Genomic DNA, 6,115 nt, shown 5'->3' with positions numbered 1-6,115 from the left:
TCATAAGATTCTCGAGTGATGAACTATGGAAGCGAGTTCCGAAACAAGAGTTCATTAGTAAACCAAGGAAAGGATGATGAGGTGGCTAATGGACTCAGCAACAAATCATCAAGATTTCGAAAGGATGGATACCACAATTGTGTGAACAAGGAGATAACATTTGCCAGATCAAATGGTATAACGATGCAAGCTCGAGGAAAACCTAGACAATTAAACATTGGTTGAAAGATGCACCCATAATATGGTCTTAGGTAGCATGATCAATGTTTAGAATGGTGATTCAATTATCGAAAGACTTAGAATGAAACTATCGCCCATTCACTTCAAAGCAATAGGGTTGCTAGAAGTTTTGAATTCACGCATCATAGCTCAATTGTCGGTATTCCAGTTAAAAACAACAGGGGGACCAAGGAATGAACGAAGATGGCGAGAAGTATCATCATAGCAAGAATTCTGAAGAGGTGGAGCAATCCTCACAACATTCTTGACATCAAAGACGGTAATACTCTGCGGTAGAATCATAACATAAGTTGGATAGAAAGGAACTCAAGTTACAACGCAAAACTAGAACAAGTTTTGTGTTGCGGAAATGCAAGAATGTCGTTGATGATAACACAAACCATCGAGGGCAAGGATGGTATTTCTCATCATGACTTCCATTGGGAACCTAGGAGGAGTCAAAATGTTGATGATGATCACGACAATTTGTCGAGAGAATTCATGAAGATGTAATCAATTGGTGATGACATCAAGTCAAAGGAATGATGAAGCAAAAGGTTATTGAAACCATGGGTACGACACAAACTCGAAATCAAGTTTGTTGATCAAGGTGAAATGGTATGACGAGGAAGATCGACGTAAGCTTAGCTCATCATCGAAACTGGTGCTCCCGGAATAAGGACCAGGTAGCACAGTTTGAAATCATGAAGACAATGATATAGCCAAACAGGCTAGGAATGGCGTGATCGGGTACAAACTCGTACTTATAGAAGCTTACTGGAGAGTTGTTGAACCGTAGTGCGGACTCGGTTCAGTTATCGGTGTCTTTGAGTGTTTAATAACTCAGAGCCCGTGAAAAATTGGAATCAGTGGGAAGGTAGCACTTGATGAAGAACTCATTAGAAGTTATGCAGTTCCATGATAATCTCGAGATACCAGGGGGGTAATACTCAATGACAGATCAAAGTAGAGGTTGGACTGGGGTAATCTCTGCAGAAGACAAGTACTCTAACTTGTCTGAGAAATAGAATCAATGGAGAACAAACATGGTCGGAACCACGGTTGCGAAGGATCAATTCACAGATACCAGATGATATTTATCAAGAAAATAGTTATTAACACAAGAAGCTTCTATGGTAGGATCTACATCGTGTCCATGGGCATGAACACAAAGTTCAAGGTCGACTCCCACCTCTCCACTGCATAACCTTACATTCACTTCTCATTTCGATAATGGCATTAGTGTTGAAAGTTTTACCTGGTGAAATACCAGATGGGTATGACCCGTGAAAACTTCCGAGTTCACACATAGTAAGGAAGGCATAGGTCCAACCCATCAGGGCATCTTAGGAACATATACCACAAGCTTCAAGAGTAAATATCACCAGCTTGAAAGCAGAGCATGGTTGGCAAAAGGAGAGGATACAATTTACCAAAGGCATTATGTATCGGAGAAAGAATTCACAAGGTGATTAATTATGAAGGACAATGTCGGATGAAATCCAACAATGGATCGGGCGATCCACAACGGAGCTGATGTGAGTATTGATACTCAATCAGAGGGAGAAAGAATGCACGGGCATTAGATTATAGAACATCTGAATAATTCGATGCTTAGATAACAAAGGAATTATGATTTCCAAAACAAGGGATCAGAAGCAGACACTCTGATCAAGGATGGATAAGTAGGATAGACCAGAGGCACAATTGACGACAATTAGTTTGGTCCAGAACCAGCTCATGTCCGGAGCGACGTCTGGGCCGAAGGGAAGAATTCTATTACTTGATGATTGCGAGCATTTGCAACATATCGAATTAATGTACTCAAAATAATAGTGACAAAGGGTGCCAATAAGATTACTAGACTTATGGGATTAACCATAATGCAAGCAAGCAAGAATTTCAAGAGCAATAGCATGTTGAGGATTTTCGTAAGATCGAATAGTATTTCGAAGAATTTTATGAAACACATGAACAATTGGGAATGAGCGGATACTCGATAAGTGCGAGGAATTATCCGTAGGGGTATTCATGCGGCAAAGATTTGTAAGGCATAAGGCTCAAGAGATTCTTAAAAGTCAAAGAATAATTCGATGCATCTTGTAATAACAAGAGCAGCTGGGACTGAAAGTAAGAAGGACATGTGTAAGCATTTATCCATAGGGATGTATCGGTGGTAGGGGATTGCAAATGCGACGGACACAGAGTCTCGAGAGAACATCAGAGAGTATCTTCAAAATCTTCTGGTGCAGCCGACGATCATCGGTAATAAGGGGCTCTCCGGGTGAAAGTGATCACGAGATCCTAATGTTAGATTTAGTAAAATTCATTAAACCCGAATAGAAGAGAGATCAGAGTCCCAGAGTATAGACGAGGAGTAAAAGATCCTAATACCACCCAATTGGCGACGTGGGCCCATGGGCCGCACAGCCAAGTTAGTAAAACAATTTTCATCGACTAGACTCAACTTCGACCAAGGAGTTGGAAAGGGGGATTCCTACAGGCAGTCAGCTCTGATACCAACTTGTGACGCCCCCGATTCAATCGTACACTAATCATGCACGCAAATGTGTACGATCAAGATCAGGAACTCACGGGAAGATATCACAACACAACTCTAAAACATAAATAAGTCATACAAGCATCATAATACAAGCCAGGGGCCTCGAGGGCTCGAATACAAGTGCTCGATCACAGACGAGTCAGCGGAAGCAACAACATCTGAGTACAGACATAAGTTAAACAAGTTTGCCTTAAGAAGGCCAGCACAAACTGGGATACAGATCGAAAGAGGCGCAGGCCTCCTGCCTAGGATCCTCCTAACTACTCCTAGTCGTCGTCAGCGGGTTGCACATAGTAGTAGGCACCTCCGGTGTAGTAGGGGTCGTCGTCGACGGTGGCGTCTGGCTCCTGGACTCCAGCATCTGGTTGCGACAACCAGAAAGAAAGGAAAGGGGGAAAAAGGGGGGAGAAAGCAACCGTGAGTACTCATCCAAAGTACTCGCAAGCAAGGAACTACACTATATATGCATGGGTATATGTGTAAGGAGGCCATATCAGTGGACTGAACTGCAGAATGCCAGAATAAGAGGGGGATAGCTAGTCCTATCGAAGACTACGCTTCTGGCAGCCTCCATCTTGCAGCATGTAGAAGAGAGTAGATTGAAGTCCTCCAAGTAGCATCTCCAAGTAGCAACTCCAAGTAGCATCTCCAGTAGCATCGCATAGCATAATCCTACCCGGCGATCCTCCCCTCGTCGCCCTGTGGAAAAGCGATCACTGGGTTGTCTGTGGAACTTGGAAGGGTGTGTTTTATTAAGTATCCGGTTCTAGTTGTCATAATGTCAAGGTACAACTCCAAGTCGTCCTGTTACCGAAGATCACGGCTATTTGAATAGATTAACTTCCCTGCAGGGGTGCACCACATAACCCAACACGCTCGATCCCATTTGGCCGGACAGACTTTTCTGGGTCATGCCCGGCCGCGGAAGATCAACATGTCACAGCCCCACCTAGGCACAACAGAGAGGTCAGCACGCCGGTCTAAACCTAAGCGCACAGGGGTCTGGGCCCATCGCCCATAGCACACCTGCACGTTGCAAGGGCGGCCGGAAGCAGACCTAGCCTAGCAGGCGTTCCAGTCCAATCCGGTGCGCGCCGCTCCGTCGCCGACGTCACGAAGTGCTTTGGCTGATACCACGACGCCGGGATACCCATAACTTCTCCCGCGTAGATGGTTAGTGCGTATAGACCAAATGGCCTGACTCAGATCAAATACCAAGATCTCGTTAAGCGTGTTAAGTATCCGCGAACGCCGAACAGGGCCAGGCCCACCTGTCTCCTAGGTGGTCTCAACCTGCCCTGTCGCTCTGCCACAAAGTAACAGTTGGGGGCCGTCGGGAACCCAGGCCCACCTCTACCAGGATGGAGCCACCTGTCCTTTCAACCCCCTCATCAGAATCACTTGCGGGTACTCATCGAGCTGACCCGACTTTAGTCACCATCTGTAGTATGTATATATGTATAGTATATACCCGTGATCACCTCCCGAGGGATCACGGCCTGATAGTATAGCAAGGCAGACTGATAAGAATGTAGGGCCAATGATGATAAACTAGCATTCTATACTAAGCAATTAGGATTGCAGGTAAGGTATCAATGATTGTAGCAACAATGACAGGCTATGCAACAGAATAGGAGTAACCGAACAGTAACATGCTACACTACTCTAATGCAAGCAGTATAGAGAAGAATAGGCGATATCTGGTGATCAAAGGGGGGGGCTTGCCTGGTTGCTCTGGCAAGAGAGAGGGGTCGTCAACTCCGTAGTCGAACTGGGGTCACCGGCAGTCTCGGGGTCTACTGGAAAGAAGTAACGGAGGGAAAACACAATAAATAACAAAGCAATCAAAGCATCACAAAGCGTAACATGGCAATACGCGGTGTTCGGTGTGCCCTAACACGGTAGTAGGTGATACCGGTGAAGGGGGAAACATCCGGGAAAGTATCCCCAGTGTTTCGCGTTTTTGGACAGATGAACCGGAGGTGAAATGTTGCAGGTTCACTATGCTAGGGACGCGTGGCGGATGAACGGGCTGCGTTTCCGGGTTCGTCTCGTCGTTCTGAGCAACTTTCATGTTGAAAATATTTTAATCCGAGTTACGGATTAAAAGATATGATTTTCTAAAGATTTTATTAAATTCTAGGTTTTAATTAATTATTTAATTAATTCGAAAATGCTTTAATGACATCAGCATGATGTCATGCTGACATCAGCAGTCAACAGAGTTGACTGGTCAACCTAACCAGTGGGTCCCACTGGTCAGAGACACATGTTAATTATCCAAATTTAATTTAATCTAATCAGAATTAATTAAGGGTAGGCCCCACTGTCATACTAATTAACTAACCGGTTAAATAGATAACTAATGTTTAATTAGTCTAACTAGTTGTTTAGTTTATTAAACAAAATTAATTAAGTTAACTATTTCTCTAATTAATTAATTAATTATTTTTATTTTTATTTTTATTTTTCTAAATACATTCAGGGGGTGGGGGCCCCTTGTCATTGGCCCAGGGGGCCTAGTGGGTTTGCGGGCGCTGCGGTTGTCGTGGGTGCGGGCGCTGGGCGTCGGCGCCCGACTGGGCGAGTGCCCAGATCGACAGGCAGGGGGGGCGCCAGCCACGGGCGTGGCGAGGCCGCCGGCGTGGCCGCCGGCGCCCACGACGCCGGCCAAGGGAACGGAGGGCGGCGCCACGGAAGGCGGAGACGGGCGTTCAGCGCGGCAAGGCCGCGCGCGAGAGGAGGAGAGCGGGGCGGTCAGAGCGCCGGAGTTGGCCGCGGACATGGCGGCGTCAACGGTGCGGGGGGGTTGCAGGAGCGGGGCAAGGTGAACGGCGGCGAGCACGGAGGAGTCGGCGACGGGTGGAGCCAGCGGAGGGCGTCGCGCGCGTGGCAGATGAGCGGGGCAGCCGGAGCATGCGGGAGCGCGCCCATGGGCGCGGGCGGATGGGTGAGTACGAGCTCTAGTGAGCTCGGCCACGGCGACGTACAGCGTCAACGGCGACGGATCCATGCGAAGGAGGAGGGGGTCGACAGAGTGGCTCACCAGCCCTGTAGTGGTGCAAACGCGTGCTCGGGGAGGGCCGTAGTCGCGGGGAGAGGCGGGGACGGCGCTGTCCGGTGAGGGAGAGGACGGGGCGGACGACAGCGAGCTCCGCGCGGCGGTGGCGTCGGGGTCGAAGCGGTGAGGTGACGGTGACGAGGCTCGGCGCGTCGAGGTCGTGAGCCACAGCGGCAGCAGGGCGGCGCTGGGAACTGGTGCCGGTGTCGGGGAGCGCGGGGTCCAAGCGGCGGCGAGGTTGGTTCGATCGGTGCCAGGGGCGCCCGATCTGG

This window comes from Triticum dicoccoides, chromosome 7B (assembly GCF_002162155.2).
Source record: "Triticum dicoccoides isolate Atlit2015 ecotype Zavitan chromosome 7B, WEW_v2.0, whole genome shotgun sequence".
NCBI classification, from domain to species: domain Eukaryota; kingdom Viridiplantae; phylum Streptophyta; class Magnoliopsida; order Poales; family Poaceae; genus Triticum; species Triticum dicoccoides.
Note: the sequence above shows the minus strand (reverse complement) of the source record.